The sequence below is a fragment of the Triturus cristatus genome, chromosome 4_1, assembly GCF_964204655.1.
Source record: "Triturus cristatus chromosome 4_1, aTriCri1.1, whole genome shotgun sequence".
Lineage (NCBI taxonomy): Eukaryota > Metazoa > Chordata > Amphibia > Caudata > Salamandridae > Triturus > Triturus cristatus.
The window spans coordinates 120,299,804-120,319,658 of record NC_140585.1 but is presented as its reverse complement, the minus strand read 5'-3'; the positions used below and the strand labels follow the sequence as shown (position 1 = coordinate 120,319,658).

At 35.5% G+C, this 19,855-nt stretch overlaps 20 non-coding genes across 20 annotated transcripts; all 20 read left to right on the top strand.

Moving 5' to 3' along the window:
• Positions 1 to 13: 13 nt before the first annotated feature.
• TRNAD-GUC (transfer RNA aspartic acid (anticodon GUC)) lies at positions 14 to 85 on the top strand. The gene has a single exon. It is a non-coding gene; the product is annotated as a tRNA-Asp (tRNA).
• Positions 86 to 721: 636 nt separating this feature from the next.
• TRNAD-GUC (transfer RNA aspartic acid (anticodon GUC)) lies at positions 722 to 793 on the top strand. Its single transcript has one exon. It is a non-coding gene; the product is annotated as a tRNA-Asp (tRNA).
• A 642-nt stretch (positions 794 to 1,435) lies between these two features.
• TRNAD-GUC (transfer RNA aspartic acid (anticodon GUC)) lies at positions 1,436 to 1,507 on the top strand. Its single transcript has one exon. It is a non-coding gene; the product is annotated as a tRNA-Asp (tRNA).
• A 638-nt stretch (positions 1,508 to 2,145) lies between these two features.
• Positions 2,146 to 2,217, top strand: TRNAD-GUC (transfer RNA aspartic acid (anticodon GUC)). Its single transcript has one exon. It is a non-coding gene; the product is annotated as a tRNA-Asp (tRNA).
• Positions 2,218 to 2,851: 634 nt separating this feature from the next.
• On the top strand, positions 2,852 to 2,923 carry TRNAD-GUC (transfer RNA aspartic acid (anticodon GUC)). Its single transcript has one exon. It is a non-coding gene; the product is annotated as a tRNA-Asp (tRNA).
• Positions 2,924 to 4,259: 1,336 nt separating this feature from the next.
• TRNAD-GUC (transfer RNA aspartic acid (anticodon GUC)) lies at positions 4,260 to 4,331 on the top strand. The gene has a single exon. It is a non-coding gene; the product is annotated as a tRNA-Asp (tRNA).
• Positions 4,332 to 4,965: 634 nt separating this feature from the next.
• On the top strand, positions 4,966 to 5,037 carry TRNAD-GUC (transfer RNA aspartic acid (anticodon GUC)). Its single transcript has one exon. It is a non-coding gene; the product is annotated as a tRNA-Asp (tRNA).
• A 630-nt stretch (positions 5,038 to 5,667) lies between these two features.
• On the top strand, positions 5,668 to 5,739 carry TRNAD-GUC (transfer RNA aspartic acid (anticodon GUC)). Its single transcript has one exon. It is a non-coding gene; the product is annotated as a tRNA-Asp (tRNA).
• Positions 5,740 to 6,377: 638 nt separating this feature from the next.
• Positions 6,378 to 6,449, top strand: TRNAD-GUC (transfer RNA aspartic acid (anticodon GUC)). Its single transcript has one exon. It is a non-coding gene; the product is annotated as a tRNA-Asp (tRNA).
• A 634-nt stretch (positions 6,450 to 7,083) lies between these two features.
• TRNAD-GUC (transfer RNA aspartic acid (anticodon GUC)) lies at positions 7,084 to 7,155 on the top strand. Its single transcript has one exon. It is a non-coding gene; the product is annotated as a tRNA-Asp (tRNA).
• Positions 7,156 to 8,491: 1,336 nt separating this feature from the next.
• TRNAD-GUC (transfer RNA aspartic acid (anticodon GUC)) lies at positions 8,492 to 8,563 on the top strand. Its single transcript has one exon. It is a non-coding gene; the product is annotated as a tRNA-Asp (tRNA).
• A 638-nt stretch (positions 8,564 to 9,201) lies between these two features.
• Positions 9,202 to 9,273, top strand: TRNAD-GUC (transfer RNA aspartic acid (anticodon GUC)). The gene has a single exon. It is a non-coding gene; the product is annotated as a tRNA-Asp (tRNA).
• A 630-nt stretch (positions 9,274 to 9,903) lies between these two features.
• TRNAD-GUC (transfer RNA aspartic acid (anticodon GUC)) lies at positions 9,904 to 9,975 on the top strand. The gene has a single exon. It is a non-coding gene; the product is annotated as a tRNA-Asp (tRNA).
• Positions 9,976 to 10,603: 628 nt separating this feature from the next.
• TRNAD-GUC (transfer RNA aspartic acid (anticodon GUC)) lies at positions 10,604 to 10,675 on the top strand. The gene has a single exon. It is a non-coding gene; the product is annotated as a tRNA-Asp (tRNA).
• Positions 10,676 to 12,721: 2,046 nt separating this feature from the next.
• On the top strand, positions 12,722 to 12,793 carry TRNAD-GUC (transfer RNA aspartic acid (anticodon GUC)). The gene has a single exon. It is a non-coding gene; the product is annotated as a tRNA-Asp (tRNA).
• Positions 12,794 to 14,129: 1,336 nt separating this feature from the next.
• On the top strand, positions 14,130 to 14,201 carry TRNAD-GUC (transfer RNA aspartic acid (anticodon GUC)). Its single transcript has one exon. It is a non-coding gene; the product is annotated as a tRNA-Asp (tRNA).
• Positions 14,202 to 14,835: 634 nt separating this feature from the next.
• TRNAD-GUC (transfer RNA aspartic acid (anticodon GUC)) lies at positions 14,836 to 14,907 on the top strand. Its single transcript has one exon. It is a non-coding gene; the product is annotated as a tRNA-Asp (tRNA).
• A 628-nt stretch (positions 14,908 to 15,535) lies between these two features.
• Positions 15,536 to 15,607, top strand: TRNAD-GUC (transfer RNA aspartic acid (anticodon GUC)). Its single transcript has one exon. It is a non-coding gene; the product is annotated as a tRNA-Asp (tRNA).
• A 628-nt stretch (positions 15,608 to 16,235) lies between these two features.
• Positions 16,236 to 16,307, top strand: TRNAD-GUC (transfer RNA aspartic acid (anticodon GUC)). Its single transcript has one exon. It is a non-coding gene; the product is annotated as a tRNA-Asp (tRNA).
• Positions 16,308 to 18,351: 2,044 nt separating this feature from the next.
• Positions 18,352 to 18,423, top strand: TRNAD-GUC (transfer RNA aspartic acid (anticodon GUC)). The gene has a single exon. It is a non-coding gene; the product is annotated as a tRNA-Asp (tRNA).
• The last annotated feature ends 1,432 nt before the right edge of the window (positions 18,424 to 19,855 follow it).

Genomic DNA, 19,855 nt, shown 5'->3' with positions numbered 1-19,855 from the left:
TGAAGCCAATATGTCCTCGTTAGTATAGTGGTCAGTATCCCCGCCTGTCACGCGGGAGACCGGGGTTCAATTCCCCGACGGGGAGACAATTCCTTTTATTCACACAATTAAATAAAATGATGTACTTAATAACATTGTAAACTATATTTGTCATTATCCTTGTCTATTACGATTGAGATAAACGTTGAATTCAGTGATGGCCAAATTGCTTACAGATGTGTTAACTAAAAGTCAGAATATGCTCTGAATATTTCAATCTGTACACACCATACCATCAAAAACAATTTACATCTATAATCTAATGGAAAATGGAATGAAGCAGTGGGGAATCTTATGCTTCTGCTCAACTCTAGGGGCTAGATTTAGAAGTGGAGTGGATGCTTTTTGTTAGTAGTGACCCCTGGTGGTAAATGGTTATAAGCTGCAAATGGTAAAGTGAGCTGATTGTATATATATATATATATATATATATATATATACATATGCATAGATAGATAGAAAGATAGATAGACAGATCGATAGATAGGTATTTATTTTAATCAATCATTTCTTATTAAAGCAGATTATTTTTGGCTAGGAATTTCTGATTTGTAATCATTTATGAAAAAAGATTGCTTCTCCTAACCAAAGGAAGCAAAGCTGCCTATTACAATACTGTGAATTGATTGAGGGCATGCCCTAACCTCATGGAGGTGAGCACTGTTAAACTGAAGCCAATATGTCCTCGTTAGTATAGTGGTCAGTATCCCCGCCTGTCACGCGGGAGACCGGGGTTCAATTCCCCGACGGGGAGACGATTCCTTTTATTCACACAATTAAATAAAATGATGTACTTAATAACATTGTAAACTATATTTGTCATTATCCTTGTCTATTACGATTGAGATAAACGTTGAATTCAGTGATGGCCAAATTGCTTACAGATGTGTTAACTAAAAGTCAGAATATGCTCTGAATATTTCAATCTGCACAGACCATACCATCAAAAACAATTTACATCTATAATCTAATGGAAAATGGAATGAAGCAGTGGGGAATCTTATGCTTCTGCTCAACTCTAGGGGCTAGATTTAGAAGTGGAGTGGATGCTTTTTGTTAGTAGTGACCCCTGGTGGTAAGTGGTTATAAGCTGCAAATGGTAAAGTGAGCTGATTGTATATATATATATATATATATATATATATATATATATACATATACATAGATAGATAGAAAGATAGATAGACAGATCGATATATAGGTATTTATTTTAATCAATCATTTCTTATTAAAACAGATTATTTTTGGCTAGGAATTTCTGATTTGTAATCATTTATGAAAAAAGATTGCTTCTCCTAACCAAAGGAAGCAAAGCTGCCTATTACAATACTGTGAATTGATTGAGGGCATGCCCTAACCTCATGGAGGTGAGCACTGTTGAACTGAAGCCAATATGTCCTCGTTAGTATAGTGGTCAGTATCCCCGCCTGTCACGCGGGAGACCGGGGTTCAATTCCCCGACGGGGAGACGACTCCTTTTATTCACGCAATTAAATAAAATGATGTACTTAATAACATTGTAAACTATATTTGTCATTATCCTTGTCTATTACGATTGAGATAAACGTTGAATTCAGTGATGGCCAAATTGCTTACAGATGTGTTAACTAAAAGTCAGAATATGCTCTGAATATTTCAATCTGCACACACCATACCATCAAAAACAATTTACATCTATAATCTAATGGAAAATGGAATGAAGCAGTGGGGAATCTTATGCTTCTGCTCAACTCTAGGGGCTAGATTTAGAAGTGGAGTGGATGCTTTTTGTTAGTAAGGACCCCTGGTGGTAAGTGGTTATAAGCTGCAAATGGTAAAGTGAGCTGATTGTATATATATATATATATATATATATATATATATACATATACATAGATAGATAGAAAGATAGATAGACAGATCGATAGATAGGTATTTATTTTAATCAATCATTTCTTATTAAAGCAGATTATTTTTGGCTAGGAATTTCTGATTTGTAATCATTTATGAAAAAAGATTGCTTCTCCTAACCAAAGGAAGCAAAGCTGCCTATTACAATACTGTGAATTGATTGAGGGCATGCCCTAACCTCATGGAGGTGAGCACTGTTGAACTGAAGCCAATATGTCCTCGTTAGTATAGTGGTCAGTATCCCCGCCTGTCACGCGGGAGACCGGGGTTCAATTCCCCGACGGGGAGACGATTCCTTTTATTCACACAATTAAATAAAATGATGTACTTAATAACATTGTAAACTATATTTGTCATTATCCTTGTCTATTACGATTGAGATAAACGTTGAATTCAGTGATGGCCAAATTGCTTACAGATGTGTTAACTAAAAGTCAGAATATGCTCTGAATATTTCAATCTGTACACACCATACCATCAAAAACAATTTACATCTATAATCTAATGGAAAATGGAATGAAGCAGTGGGGAATCTTATGCTTCTGCTCAACTCTAGGGGCTAGATTTAGAAGTGGAGTGGATGCTTTTTGTTAGTAGTGACCCCTGGTGGTAAATGGTTATAAGCTGCAAATGGTAAAGTGAGCTGATTGTATATATATATATATATATATATATATATACATATGCATAGATAGATAGAAAGATAGATAGACAGATCGATAGATAGGTATTTATTTTAATCAATCATTTCTTATTAAAGCAGATTATTTTTGGCTAGGAATTTCTGATTTGTAATCATTTATGAAAAAAGATTGCTTCTCCTAACCAAAGGAAGCAAAGCTGCCTATTACAATACTGTGAATTGATTGAGGGCATGCCCTAACCTCATGGAGGTGAGCACTGTTAAACTGAAGCCAATATGTCCTCGTTAGTATAGTGGTCAGTATCCCCGCCTGTCACGCGGGAGACCGGGGTTCAATTCCCCGACGGGGAGACGATTCCTTTTATTCACACAATTAAATAAAATGATGTACTTAATAACATTGTAAACTATATTTGTCATTATCCTTGTCTATTACGATTGAGATAAACGTTGAATTCAGTGATGGCCAAATTGCTTACAGATGTGTTAACTAAAAGTCAGAATATGCTCTGAATATTTCAATCTGCACAGACCATACCATCAAAAACAATTTACATCTATAATCTAATGGAAAATGGAATGAAGCAGTGGGGAATCTTATGCTTCTGCTCAACTCTAGGGGCTAGATTTAGAAGTGGAGTGGATGCTTTTTGTTAGTAAGGACCCCTGGTGGTAAGTGGTTATAAGCTGCAAATGGTAAAGTGAGCTGATTGTATATATATATATATATATATATACATATACATAGATAGATAGAAAGATAGATAGACAGATCGATAGATAGGTATTTATTTTAATCAATCATTTCTTATTAAAGCAGATTATTTTTGGCTAGGAATTTCTGATTTGTAATCATTTATGAAAAAAGATTGCTTCTCCTAACCAAAGGAAGCAAAGCTGCCTATTACAATACTGTGAATTGATTGAGGGCATGCCCTAACCTCATGGAGGTGAGCACCGTTGAACTGAAGCCAATATGTCCTCGTTAGTATAGTGGTCAGTATCCCCGCCTGTCACGCGGGAGAACGGGGTTCAATTCCCCGACGGGGAGACGATTCCTTTTATTCACACAATTAAATAAAATGATGTACTTAATAACATTGTAAACTATATTTGTCATTATCCTTGTCTATTACGATTGAGATAAACGTTGAATTCAGTGATGGCCAAATTGCTTACAGATGTGTTAACTAAAAGTCAGAATATGCTCTGAATATTTCAATCTGCACACACCATACCATCAAAAACAATTTACATCTATAATCTAATGGAAAATGGAATGAAGCAGTGGGGAATCTTATGCTTCTGCTCAACTCTAGGGGCTAGATTTAGAAGTGGAGTGGATGCTTTTTGTTAGTAAGGACCCCTGGTGGTAAGTGGTTATAAGCTGCAAATGGTAAAGTGAGCTGATTGTATATATATATATATATATATATATATATATACATATACATAGATAGATAGAAAGATAGATAGACAGATCGATAGATAGGTATTTATTTTAATCAATCATTTCTTATTAAAGCAGATTATTTTTGGCTAGGAATTTCTGATTTGTAATCATTTATGAAAAAAGATTGCTTCTCCTAACCAAAGGAAGCAAAGCTGCCTATTACAATACTGTGAATTGATTGAGGGCATGCCCTAACCTCATGGAGGTGAGCACTGTTGAACTGAAGCCAATATGTCCTCGTTAGTATAGTGGTCAGTATCCCCGCCTGTCACGCGGGAGACCGGGGTTCAATTCCCCGACGGGGAGACGATTCCTTTTATTCACACAATTAAATAAAATGATGTACTTAATAACATTGTAAACTATATTTGTCATTATCCTTGTCTATTACGATTGAGATAAACGTTGAATTCAGTGATGGCCAAATTGCTTACAGATGTGTTAACTAAAAGTCAGAATATGCTCTGAATATTTCAATCTGTACACACCATACCATCAAAAACAATTTACATCTATAATCTAATGGAAAATGGAATGAAGCAGTGGGGAATCTTATGCTTCTGCTCAACTCTAGGGGCTAGATTTAGAAGTGGAGTGGATGCTTTTTGTTAGTAGTGACCCCTGGTGGTAAATGGTTATAAGCTGCAAATGGTAAAGTGAGCTGATTGTATATATATATATATATATATATATATATACATATGCATAGATAGATAGAAAGATAGATAGACAGATCGATAGATAGGTATTTATTTTAATCAATCATTTCTTATTAAAGCAGATTATTTTTGGCTAGGAATTTCTGATTTGTAATCATTTATGAAAAAAGATTGCTTCTCCTAACCAAAGGAAGCAAAGCTGCCTATTACAATACTGTGAATTGATTGAGGGCATGCCCTAACCTCATGGAGGTGAGCACTGTTAAACTGAAGCCAATATGTCCTCGTTAGTATAGTGGTCAGTATCCCCGCCTGTCACGCGGGAGACCGGGGTTCAATTCCCCGACGGGGAGACGATTCCTTTTATTCACACAATTAAATAAAATGATGTACTTAATAACATTGTAAACTATATTTGTCATTATCCTTGTCTATTACGATTGAGATAAACGTTGAATTCAGTGATGGCCAAATTGCTTACAGATGTGTTAACTAAAAGTCAGAATATGCTCTGAATATTTCAATCTGCACAGACCATACCATCAAAAACAATTTACATCTATAATCTAATGGAAAATGGAATGAAGCAGTGGGGAATCTTATGCTTCTGCTCAACTCTAGGGGCTAGATTTAGAAGTGGAGTGGATGTTTTTTGTTAGTAGTGACCCCTGGTGGTAAGTGGTTATAAGCTGCAAATGGTAAAGTGAGCTGATTGTATATATATATATATATATATATATACATACACATAGATAGATAGAAAGATAGATAGACAGATCGATATATAGGTATTTATTTTAATCAATCATTTCTTATTAAAGCAGATTATTTTTGGCTAGGAATTTCTGATTTGTAATCATTTATGAAAAAAGATTGCTTCTCCTAACCAAAGGAAGCAAAGCTGCCTATTACAATACTGTGAATTGATTGAGGGCATGCCCTAACCTCATGGAGGTGAGCACTGTTGAACTGAAGCCAATATGTCCTCGTTAGTATAGTGGTCAGTATCCCCGCCTGTCACGCGGGAGACCGGGGTTCAATTCCCCGACGGGGAGACGACTCCTTTTATTCACGCAATTAAATAAAATGATGTACTTAATAACATTGTAAACTATATTTGTCATTATCCTTGTCTATTACGATTGAGATAAACGTTGAATTCAGTGATGGCCAAATTGCTTACAGATGTGTTAACTAAAAGTCAGAATATGCTCTGAATATTTCAATCTGCACAGACCATACCATCAAAAACAATTTACATCTATAATCTAATGGAAAATGGAATGAAGCAGTGGGGAATCTTATGCTTCTGCTCAACTCTAGGGGCTAGATTTAGAAGTGGAGTGGATGCTTTTTGTTAGTAAGGACCCCTGGTGGTAAGTGGTTATAAGCTGCAAATGGTAAAGTGAGCTGATTGTATATATATATATATATATATATATATATATATACATATACATAGATAGATAGAAAGATAGATAGACAGATCGATAGATAGGTATTTATTTTAATCAATCATTTCTTATTAAAGCAGATTATTTTTGGCTAGGAATTTCTGATTTGTAATCATTTATGAAAAAAGATTGCTTCTCCTAACCAAAGGAAGCAAAGCTGCCTATTACAATACTGTGAATTGATTGAGGGCATGCCCTAACCTCATGGAGGTGAGCACTGTTGAACTGAAGCCAATATGTCCTCGTTAGTATAGTGGTCAGTATCCCCGCCTGTCACGCGGGAGACCGGGGTTCAATTCCCCGACGGGGAGACGATTCCTTTTATTCACACAATTAAATAAAATGATGTACTTAATAACATTGTAAACTATATTTGTCATTATCCTTGTCTATTACGATTGAGATAAACGTTGAATTCAGTGATGGCCAAATTGCTTACAGATGTGTTAACTAAAAGTCAGAATATGCTCTGAATATTTCAATCTGTACACACCATACCATCAAAAACAATTTACATCTATAATCTAATGGAAAATGGAATGAAGCAGTGGGGAATCTTATGCTTCTGCTCAACTCTAGGGGCTAGATTTAGAAGTGGAGTGGATGCTTTTTGTTAGTAGTGACCCCTGGTGGTAAATGGTTATAAGCTGCAAATGGTAAAGTGAGCTGATTGTATATATATATATATATATATATATATATACATATGCATAGATAGATAGAAAGATAGATAGACAGATCGATAGATAGGTATTTATTTTAATCAATCATTTCTTATTAAAGCAGATTATTTTTGGCTAGGAATTTCTGATTTGTAATCATTTATGAAAAAAGATTGCTTCTCCTAACCAAAGGAAGCAAAGCTGCCTATTACAATACTGTGAATTGATTGAGGGCATGCCCTAACCTCATGGAGGTGAGCACTGTTAAACTGAAGCCAATATGTCCTCGTTAGTATAGTGGTCAGTATCCCCGCCTGTCACGCGGGAGACCGGGGTTCAATTCCCCGACGGGGAGACGATTCCTTTTATTCACACAATTAAATAAAATGATGTACTTAATAACATTGTAAACTATATTTGTCATTATCCTTGTCTATTACGATTGAGATAAACGTTGAATTCAGTGATGGCCAAATTGCTTACAGATGTGTTAACTAAAAGTCAGAATATGCTCTGAATATTTCAATCTGCACAGACCATACCATCAAAAACAATTTACATCTATAATCTAATGGAAAATGGAATGAAGCAGTGGGGAATCTTATGCTTCTGCTCAACTCTAGGGGCTAGATTTAGAAGTGGAGTGGATGCTTTTTGTTAGTAAGGACCCCTGGTGGTAAGTGGTTATAAGCTGCAAATGGTAAAGTGAGCTGATTGTATATATATATATATATATATATACATATACATAGATAGATAGAAAGATAGATAGACAGATCGATAGATAGGTATTTATTTTAATCAATCATTTCTTATTAAAGCAGATTATTTTTGGCTAGGAATTTCTGATTTGTAATCATTTATGAAAAAAGATTGCTTCTCCTAACCAAAGGAAGCAAAGCTGCCTATTACAATACTGTGAATTGATTGAGGGCATGCCCTAACCTCATGGAGGTGAGCACCGTTGAACTGAAGCCAATATGTCCTCGTTAGTATAGTGGTCAGTATCCCCGCCTGTCACGCGGGAGAACGGGGTTCAATTCCCCGACGGGGAGACGATTCCTTTTATTCACACAATTAAATAAAATGATGTACTTAATAACATTGTAAACTATATTTGTCATTATCCTTGTCTATTACGATTGAGATAAACGTTGAATTCAGTGATGGCCAAATTGCTTACAGATGTGTTAACTAAAAGTCAGAATATGCTCTGAATATTTCAATCTGCACACACCATACCATCAAAAACAATTTACATCTATAATCTAATGGAAAATGGAATGAAGCAGTGGGGAATCTTATGCTTCTGCTCAACTCTAGGGGCTAGATTTAGAAGTGGAGTGGATGCTTTTTGTTAGTAAGGACCCCTGGTGGTAAGTGGTTATAAGCTGCAAATGGTAAAGTGAGCTGATTGTATATATATATATATATATATATATATATATACATATACATAGATAGATAGAAAGATAGATAGACAGATCGATAGATAGGTATTTATTTTAATCAATCATTTCTTATTAAAGCAGATTATTTTTGGCTAGGAATTTCTGATTTGTAATCATTTATGAAAAAAGATTGCTTCTCCTAACCAAAGGAAGCAAAGCTGCCTATTACAATACTGTGAATTGATTGAGGGCATGCCCTAACCTCATGGAGGTGAGCACTGTTGAACTGAAGCCAATATGTCCTCGTTAGTATAGTGGTCAGTATCCCCGCCTGTCACGCGGGAGACCGGGGTTCAATTCCCCGACGGGGAGACGATTCCTTTTATTCACACAATTAAATAAAATGATGTACTTAATAACATTGTAAACTATATTTGTCATTATCCTTGTCTATTACGATTGAGATAAACGTTGAATTCAGTGATGGCCAAATTGCTTACAGATGTGTTAACTAAAAGTCAGAATATGCTCTGAATATTTCAATCTGTACACACCATACCATCAAAAACAATTTACATCTATAATCTAATGGAAAATGGAATGAAGCAGTGGGGAATCTTATGCTTCTGCTCAACTCTAGGGGCTAGATTTAGAAGTGGAGTGGATGCTTTTTGTTAGTAGTGACCCCTGGTGGTAAATGGTTATAAGCTGCAAATGGTAAAGTGAGCTGATTGTATATATATATATATATATATATATATATATATACATATGCATAGATAGATAGAAAGATAGATAGACAGATCGATAGATAGGTATTTATTTTAATCAATCATTTCTTATTAAAGCAGATTATTTTTGGCTAGGAATTTCTGATTTGTAATCATTTATGAAAAAAGATTGCTTCTCCTAACCAAAGGAAGCAAAGCTGCCTATTACAATACTGTGAATTGATTGAGGGCATGCCCTAACCTCATGGAGGTGAGCACTGTTAAACTGAAGCCAATATGTCCTCGTTAGTATAGTGGTCAGTATCCCCGCCTGTCACGCGGGAGACCGGGGTTCAATTCCCCGACGGGGAGACGATTCCTTTTATTCACACAATTAAATAAAATGATGTACTTAATAACATTGTAAACTATATTTGTCATTATCCTTGTCTATTACGATTGAGATAAACGTTGAATTCAGTGATGGCCAAATTGCTTACAGATGTGTTAACTAAAAGTCAGAATATGCTCTGAATATTTCAATCTGCACAGACCATACCATCAAAAACAATTTACATCTATAATCTAATGGAAAATGGAATGAAGCAGTGGGGAATCTTATGCTTCTGCTCAACTCTAGGGGCTAGATTTAGAAGTGGAGTGGATGCTTTTTGTTAGTAGTGACCCCTGGTGGTAAGTGGTTATAAGCTGCAAATGGTAAAGTGAGCTGATTGTATATATATATATATATATATATATACATATACATAGATAGATAGAAAGATAGATAGACAGATCGATATATAGGTATTTATTTTAATCAATCATTTCTTATTAAAGCAGATTATTTTTGGCTAGGAATTTCTGATTTGTAATCATTTATGAAAAAAGATTGCTTCTCCTAACCAAAGGAAGCAAAGCTGCCTATTACAATACTGTGAATTGATTGAGGGCATGCCCTAACCTCATGGAGGTGAGCACTGTTGAACTGAAGCCAATATGTCCTCGTTAGTATAGTGGTCAGTATCCCCGCCTGTCACGCGGGAGACCGGGGTTCAATTCCCCGACGGGGAGACGACTCCTTTTATTCACGCAATTAAATAAAATGATGTACTTAATAACATTGTAAACTATATTTGTCATTATCCTTGTCTATTACGATTGAGATAAACGTTGAATTCAGTGATGGCCAAATTGCTTACAGATGTGTTAACTAAAAGTCAGAATATGCTCTGAATATTTCAATCTGCACAGACCATACCATCAAAAACAATTTACATCTATAATCTAATGGAAAATGGAATGAAGCAGTGGGGAATCTTATGCTTCTGCTCAACTCTAGGGGCTAGATTTAGAAGTGGAGTGGATGCTTTTTGTTAGTAAGGACCCCTGGTGGTAAGTGGTTATAAGCTGCAAATGGTAAAGTGAGCTGATTGTATATATATATATATATATATATACATATACATAGATAGATAGAAAGATAGATAGACAGATCGATAGATAGGTATTTATTTTAATCAATCATTTCTTATTAAAGCAGATTATTTTTGGCTAGGAATTTCTGATTTGTAATCATTTATGAAAAAAGATTGCTTCTCCTAACCAAAGGAAGCAAAGCTGCCTATTACAATACTGTGAATTGATTGAGGGCATGCCCTAACCGCATGGAGGTGAGCACTGTTGAACTGAAGCCAATATGTCCTCGTTAGTATAGTGGTCAGTATCCCCGCCTGTCACGCGGGAGACCGGGGTTCAATTCCCCGACGGGGAGACGATTCCTTTTATTCACACAATTAAATAAAATGATGTACTTAATAACATTGTAAACTATATATTTGTCATTATCCTTGTCTATTACGATTGAGATAAACGTTGAATTCAGTGATGGCCAAATTGCTTACAGATGTGTTAACTAAAAGTCAGAATATGCTCTGAATATTTCAATCTGCACAGACCATACCATCAAAAACAATTTACATCTATAATCTAATGGAAAATGGAATGAAGCAGTGGGGAATCTTATGCTTCTGCTCAACTCTAGGGGCTAGATTTAGAAGTGGAGTGGATGCTTTTTGTTAGTAGTGACCCCTGGTGGTAAGTGGTTATAAGCTGCAAATGGTAAAGTGAGCTGATTGTATATATATATATATATATATATACATATGCATAGATAGATAGAAAGATAGATAGACAGATCGATAGATAGGTATTTATTTTAATCAATCATTTCTTATTAAAGCAGATTATTTTTGGCTAGGAATTTCTGATTTGTAATCATTTATGAAAAAAGATTGCTTCTCCTAACCAAAGGAAGCAAAGCTGCCTATTACAATACTGTGAATTGATTGAGGGCATGCCCTAACCTCATGGAGGTGAGCACTGTTAAACTGAAGCCAATATGTCCTCGTTAGTATAGTGGTCAGTATCCCCGCCTGTCACGCTGGAGACCGGGGTTCAATTCCCCGACGGGGAGACGATTCCTTTTATTCACACAATTAAATAAAATGATGTACTTAATAACATTGTAAACTATATTTGTCATTATCCTTGTCTATTACGATTGAGATAAACGTTGAATTCAGTGATGGCCAAATTGCTTACAGATGTTAACTAAAAGTCAGAATATGCTCTGAATATTTCAATCTGCACAGACCATACCATCAAAAACAATTTACATCTATAATCTAATGGAAAATGGAATGAAGCAGTGGGGAATCTTATGCTTCTGCTCAACTCTAGGGGCTAGATTTAGAAGTGGAGTGGATGCTTTTTGTTAGTAGTGACCCCTGGTGGTAAGTGGTTATAAGCTGCAAATGGTAAAGTGAGCTGATTGTATATATATATATATATATATATATATACATATACATAGATAGATAGAAAGATAGATAGACAGATCGATATATAGGTATTTATTTTAATGAATCATTTCTTATTAAAGCAGATTATTTTTGGCTAGGAATTTCTGATTTGTAATCATTTATGAAAAAAGATTGCTTCTCCTAACCAAAGGAAGCAAAGCTGCCTATTACAATACTGTGAATTGATTGAGGGCATGCCCTAACCTCATGGAGGTGAGCACTGTTGAACTGAAGCCAATATGTCCTCGTTAGTATAGTGGTCAGTATCCCCGCCTGTCACGCGGGAGACCGGCGTTCAATTCCCCGACGGGGAGACGACTCCTTTTATTCACACAATTAAATAAAATGATGTACTTAATAACATTGTAAACTATATTTGTCATTATCCTTGTCTATTACGATTGAGATAAACGTTGAATTCAGTGATGGCCAAATTGCTTACAGATGTGTTAACTAAAAGTCAGAATATGCTCTGAATATTTCAATCTGCACATACCATACCATCAAAAACAATTTACATCTATAATCTAATGGAAAATGGAATGAAGCAGTGGGGAATCTTATGCTTCTGCTCAACTCTAGGGGCTAGATTTAGAAGTGGAGTGGATGCTTTTTGTTAGTAGTGACCCCTGGTGGTAAGTGGTTATAAGCTGCAAATGGTAAAGTGAGCTGATTGTATATATACATATATATATATATATATATATATACATACACATAGATAGATAGATAGAAAGATAGATAGACAGATCGATAGATAGGTATTTATTTTAATCAATCATTTCTTATTAAAGCAGATTATTTTTGGCTAGGAATTTCTGATTTGTAATCATTTATGAAAAAAGATTGCTTCTCCTAACCAAAGGAAGCAAAGCTGCCTATTACAATACTGTGAATTGATTGAGGGCATGCCCTAACCTCATGGAGGTGAGCACTGTTAAACTGAAGCCAATATGTCCTCGTTAGTATAGTGGTCAGTATCCCCGCCTGTCACGCGGGAGACCGGGGTTCAATTCCCCGACGGGGAGACGATTCCTTTTATTCACACAATTAAATAAAATGATGTACTTAATAACATTGTAAACTATATTTGTCATTATCCTTGTCTATTACGATTGAGATAAACGTTGAATTCAGTGATGGCCAAATTGCTTACAGATGTGTTAACTAAAAGTCAGAATATGCTCTGAATATTTCAATCTGCACAGACCATACCATCAAAAACAATTTACATCTATAATCTAATGGAAAATGGAATGAAGCAGTGGGGAATCTTATGCTTCTGCTCAACTCTAGGGGCTAGATTTAGAAGTGGAGTGGATGCTTTTTGTTAGTAAGGACCCCTGGTGGTAAGTGGTTATAAGCTGCAAATGGTAAAGTGAGCTGATTGTATATATATATATATATATATATACATATACATAGATAGATAGAAAGATAGATAGACAGATCGATAGATAGGTATTTATTTTAATCAATCATTTCTTATTAAAGCAGATTATTTTTGGCTAGGAATTTCTGATTTGTAATCATTTATGAAAAAAGATTGCTTCTCCTAACCAAAGGAAGCAAAGCTGCCTATTACAATACTGTGAATTGATTGAGGGCATGCCCTAACCTCATGGAGGTGAGCACCGTTGAGCTGAAGCCAATATGTCCTCGTTAGTATAGTGGTCAGTATCCCCGCCTGTCACGCGGGAGAACGGGGTTCAATTCCCCGACGGGGAGACGATTCCTTTTATTCACACAATTAAATAAAATGATGTACTTAATAACATTGTAAACTATATTTGTCATTATCCTTGTCTATTACGATTGAGATAAACGTTGAATTCAGTGATGGCCAAATTGCTTACAGATGTGTTAACTAAAAGTCAGAATATGCTGTGAATATTTCAATCTGCACACACCATACCATCAAAAACAATTTACATCTATAATCTAATGGAAAATGGAATGAAGCAGTGGGGAATCTTATGCTTCTGCTCAACTCTAGGGGCTAGATTTAGAAGTGGAGTGGATGCTTTTTGTTAGTAAGGACCCCTGGTGGTAAGTGGTTATAAGCTGCAAATGGTAAAGTGAGCTGATTGTATATATATATATATATATATATATATATATACATATACATAGATAGATAGAAAGATAGATAGACAGATCGATAGATAGGTATTTATTTTAATCAATCATTTCTTATTAAAGCAGATTATTTTTGGCTAGGAATTTCTGATTTGTAATCATTTATGAAAAAAGATTGCTTCTCCTAACCAAAGGAAGCAAAGCTGCCTATTACAATACTGTGAATTGATTGAGGGCATGCCCTAACCTCATGGAGGTGAGCACTGTTGAACTGAAGCCAATATGTCCTCGTTAGTATAGTGGTCAGTATCCCCGCCTGTCACGCGGGAGACCGGGGTTCAATTCCCCGACGGGGAGACGATTCCTTTTATTCACACAATTAAATAAAATGATGTACTTAATAACATTGTAAACTATATTTGTCATTATCCTTGTCTATTACGATTGAGATAAACGTTGAATTCAGTGATGGCCAAATTGCTTACAGATGTGTTAACTAAAAGTCAGAATATGCTCTGAATATTTCAATCTGTACACACCATACCATCAAAAACAATTTACATCTATAATCTAATGGAAAATGGAATGAAGCAGTGGGGAATCTTATGCTTCTGCTCAACTCTAGGGGCTAGATTTAGAAGTGGAGTGGATGCTTTTTGTTAGTAGTGACCCCTGGTGGTAAATGGTTATAAGCTGCAAATGGTAAAGTGAGCTGATTGTATATATATATATATATATATATATATATACATATGCATAGATAGATAGAAAGATAGATAGACAGATCGATAGATAGGTATTTATTTTAATCAATCATTTCTTATTAAAGCAGATTATTTTTGGCTAGGAATTTCTGATTTGTAATCATTTATGAAAAAAGATTGCTTCTCCTAACCAAAGGAAGCAAAGCTGCCTATTACAATACTGTGAATTGATTGAGGGCATGCCCTAACCTCATGGAGGTGAGCACTGTTAAACTGAAGCCAATATGTCCTCGTTAGTATAGTGGTCAGTATCCCCGCCTGTCACGCGGGAGACCGGGGTTCAATTCCCCGACGGGGAGACGATTCCTTTTATTCACACAATTAAATAAAATGATGTACTTAATAACATTGTAAACTATATTTGTCATTATCCTTGTCTATTACGATTGAGATAAACGTTGAATTCAGTGATGGCCAAATTGCTTACAGATGTGTTAACTAAAAGTCAGAATATGCTCTGAATATTTCAATCTGCACAGACCATACCATCAAAAACAATTTACATCTATAATCTAATGGAAAATGGAATGAAGCAGTGGGGAATCTTATGCTTCTGCTCAACTCTAGGGGCTAGATTTAGAAGTGGAGTGGATGCTTTTTGTTAGTAGTGACCCCTGGTGGTAAGTGGTTATAAGCTGCAAATGGTAAAGTGAGCTGATTGTATATATATATATATATATATATACATATACATAGATAGATAGAAAGATAGATAGACAGATCGATATATAGGTATTTATTTTAATCAATCATTTCTTATTAAAGCAGATTATTTTTGGCTAGGAATTTCTGATTTGTAATCATTTATGAAAAAAGATTGCTTCTCCTAACCAAAGGAAGCAAAGCTGCCTATTACAATACTGTGAATTGATTGAGGGCATGCCCTAACCTCATGGAGGTGAGCACTGTTGAACTGAAGCCAATATGTCCTCGTTAGTATAGTGGTCAGTATCCCCGCCTGTCACGCGGGAGACCGGGGTTCAATTCCCCGACGGGGAGACGACTCCTTTTATTCACGCAATTAAATAAAATGATGTACTTAATCACATTGTAAACTATATTTGTCATTATCCTTGTCTATTACGATTGAGATAAACGTTGAATTCAGTGATGGCCAAATTGCTTACAGATGTGTTAACTAAAAGTCAGAATATGCTCTGAATATTTCAATCTGCACAGACCATACCATCAAAAACAATTTACATCTATAATCTAATGGAAAATGGAATGAAGCAGTGGGGAATCTTATGCTTCTGCTCAACTCTAGGGGCTAGATTTAGAAGTGGAGTGGATGCTTTTTGTTAGTAAGGACCCCTGGTGGTAAGTGGTTATAAGCTGCAAATGGTAAAGTGAGCTGATTGTATATATATATATATATATATATACATATACATAGATAGATAGAAAGATAGATAGACAGATCGATAGATAGGTATTTATTTTAATCAATCATTTCTTATTAAAGCAGATTATTTTTGGCTAGGAATTTCTGATTTGTAATCATTTATGAAAAAAGATTGCTTCTCCTAACCAAAGGAAGCAAAGCTGCCTATTACAATACTGTGAATTGATTGAGGGCATGCCCTAACCGCATGGAGGTGAGCACTGTTGAACTGAAGCCAATATGTCCTCGTTAGTATAGTGGTCAGTATCCCCGCCTGTCACGCGGGAGACCGGGGTTCAATTCCCCGACGGGGAGACGATTCCTTTTATTCACACAATTAAATAAAATGATGTACTTAATAACATTGTAAACTATATATTTGTCATTATCCTTGTCTATTACGATTGAGATAAACGTTGAATTCAGTGATGGCCAAATTGCTTACAGATGTGTTAACTAAAAGTCAGAATATGCTCTGAATATTTCAATCTGCACAGACCATACCATCAAAAACAATTTACATCTATAATCTAATGGAAAATGGAATGAAGCAGTGGGGAATCTTATGCTTCTGCTCAACTCTAGGGGCTAGATTTAGAAGTGGAGTGGATGCTTTTTGTTAGTAGTGACCCCTGGTGGTAAGTGGTTATAAGCTGCAAATGGTAAAGTGAGCTGATTGTATATATATATATATATATATATACATATGCATAGATAGATAGAAAGATAGATAGACAGATCGATAGATAGGTATTTATTTTAATCAATCATTTCTTATTAAAGCAGATTATTTTTGGCTAGGAATTTCTGATTTGTAATCATTTATGAAAAAAGATTGCTTCTCCTAACCAAAGGAAGCAAAGCTGCCTATTACAATACTGTGAATTGATTGAGGGCATGCCCTAACCTCATGGAGGTGAGCACTGTTAAACTGAAGCCAATATGTCCTCGTTAGTATAGTGGTCAGTATCCCCGCCTGTCACGCTGGAGACCGGGGTTCAATTCCCCGACGGGGAGACGATTCCTTTTATTCACACAATTAAATAAAATGATGTACTTAATAACATTGTAAACTATATTTGTCATTATCCTTGTCTATTACGATTGAGATAAACGTTGAATTCAGTGATGGCCAAATTGCTTACAGATGTTAACTAAAAGTCAGAATATGCTCTGAATATTTCAATCTGCACAGACCATACCATCAAAAACAATTTACATCTATAATCTAATGGAAAATGGAATGAAGCAGTGGGGAATCTTATGCTTCTGCTCAACTCTAGGGGCTAGATTTAGAAGTGGAGTGGATGCTTTTTGTTAGTAGTGACCCCTGGTGGTAAGTGGTTATAAGCTGCAAATGGTAAAGTGAGCTGATTGTATATATATATATATATATATATATACATATACATAGATAGATAGAAAGATAGATAGACAGATCGATATATAGGTATTTATTTTAATGAATCATTTCTTATTAAAGCAGATTATTTTTGGCTAGGAATTTCTGATTTGTAATCATTTATGAAAAAAGATTGCTTCTCCTAACCAAAGGAAGCAAAGCTGCCTATTACAATACTGTGAATTGATTGAGGGCATGCCCTAACCTCATGGAGGTGAGCACTGTTGAACTGAAGCCAATATGTCCTCGTTAGTATAGTGGTCAGTATCCCCGCCTGTCACGCGGGAGACCGGCGTTCAATTCCCCGACGGGGAGACGACTCCTTTTATTCACACAATTAAATAAAATGATGTACTTAATAACATTGTAAACTATATTTGTCATTATCCTTGTCTATTACGATTGAGATAAACGTTGAATTCAGTGATGGCCAAATTGCTTACAGATGTGTTAACTAAAAGTCAGAATATGCTCTGAATATTTCAATCTGCACATACCATACCATCAAAAACAATTTACATCTATAATCTAATGGAAAATGGAATGAAGCAGTGGGGAATCTTATGCTTCTGCTCAACTCTAGGGGCTAGATTTAGAAGTGGAGTGGATGCTTTTTGTTAGTAGTGACCCCTGGTGGTAAGTGGTTATAAGCTGCAAATGGTAAAGTGAGCTGATTGTATATATACATATATATATATATATATATATATACATACACATAGATAGATAGATAGAAAGATAGATAGACAGATCGATAGATAGGTATTTATTTTAATCAATCATTTCTTATTAAAGCAGATTATTTTTGGCTAGGAATTTCTGATTTGTAATCATTTATGAAAAAAGATTGCTTCTCCTAACCAAAGGAAGCAAAGCTGCCTATTACAATACTGTGAATTGATTGAGGGCATGCCCTAACCTCATGGAGGTGAGCACTGTTAAACTGAAGCCAATATGTCCTCGTTAGTATAGTGGTCAGTATCCCCGCCTGTCACGCGGGAGACCGGGGTTCAATTCCCCGACGGGGAGACGATTCCTTTTATTCACACAATTAAATAAAATGATGTACTTAATAACATTGTAAACTATATTTGTCATTATCCTTGTCTATTACGATTGAGATAAACGTTGAATTCAGTGATGGCCAAATTGCTTACAGATGTGTTAACTAAAAGTCAGAATATGCTCTGAATATTTCAATCTGCACAGACCATACCATCAAAAACAATTTACATCTATAATCTAATGGAAAATGGAATGAAGCAGTGGGGAATCTTATGCTTCTGCTCAACTCTAGGGGCTAGATTTAGAAGTGGAGTGGATGCTTTTTGTTAGTAGTGACCCCTGGTGGTAAGTGGTTATAAGCTGCAAATGGTAAAGTGAGCTGATTGTATATATATATATATATATATATATATACATATACATAGATAGATAGAAAGATAGATAGACAGATCGATATATAGGTATTTATTTTAATCAATCATTTCTTATTAAAGCAGATTATTTTTGGCTAGGAATTTCTGATTTGTAATCATTTATGAAAAAAGATTGCTTCTCCTAACCAAAGGAAGCAAAGCTGCCTATTACAATACTGTGAATTGATTGAGGGCATGCCCTAACCTCATGGAGGTGAGCACTGTTAAACTGAAGCCAATATGTCCTCGTTAGTATAGTGGTCAGTATCCCTGCCTGTCACGCGGGAGACCGGGGTTCAATTCCCCGACGGGGAGACGATTCCTTTTATTCACACAATTAAATAAAATGATGTACTTAATAACATTGTAAACTATATTTGTCATTATCCTTGTCTATTACGATTGAGATAAACGTTGAATTCAGTGATGGCCAAATTGCTTACAGATGTGTTAACTAAAAGTCAGAATATGCTCTGAATATTTCAATCTGCACAGACCATACCATCAAAAACAATTTACATCTATAATCTAATGGAAAATGGAATGAAGCAGTGGGGAATCTTATGCTTCTGCTCAACTCTAGGGGCTAGATTTAGAAGTGGAGTGGATGCTTTTTGTTAGTAGTGACCCCTGGTGGTAAGTGGTTATAAGCTGCAAATGGTAAAGTGAGCTGATTGTATATATATATATATATATATATATACATATACATAGATAGATAGAAAGATAGATAGACAGATCGATATATAGGTATTTATTTTAATGAATCATTTCTTATTAAAGCAGATTATTTTTGGCTAGGAATTTCTGATTTGTAATCATTTATGAAAAAAGATTGCTTCTCCTAACCAAAGGAAGCAAAGCTGCCTATTACAATACTGTGAATTGATTGAGGGCATGCCCTAACCTCATGGAGGTGAGCACTGTTGAACTGAAGCCAATATGTCCTCGTTAGTATAGTGGTCAGTATCCCCGCCTGTCACGCGGGAGACCGGCGTTCAATTCCCCGACGGGGAGACGACTCCTTTTATTCACACAATTAA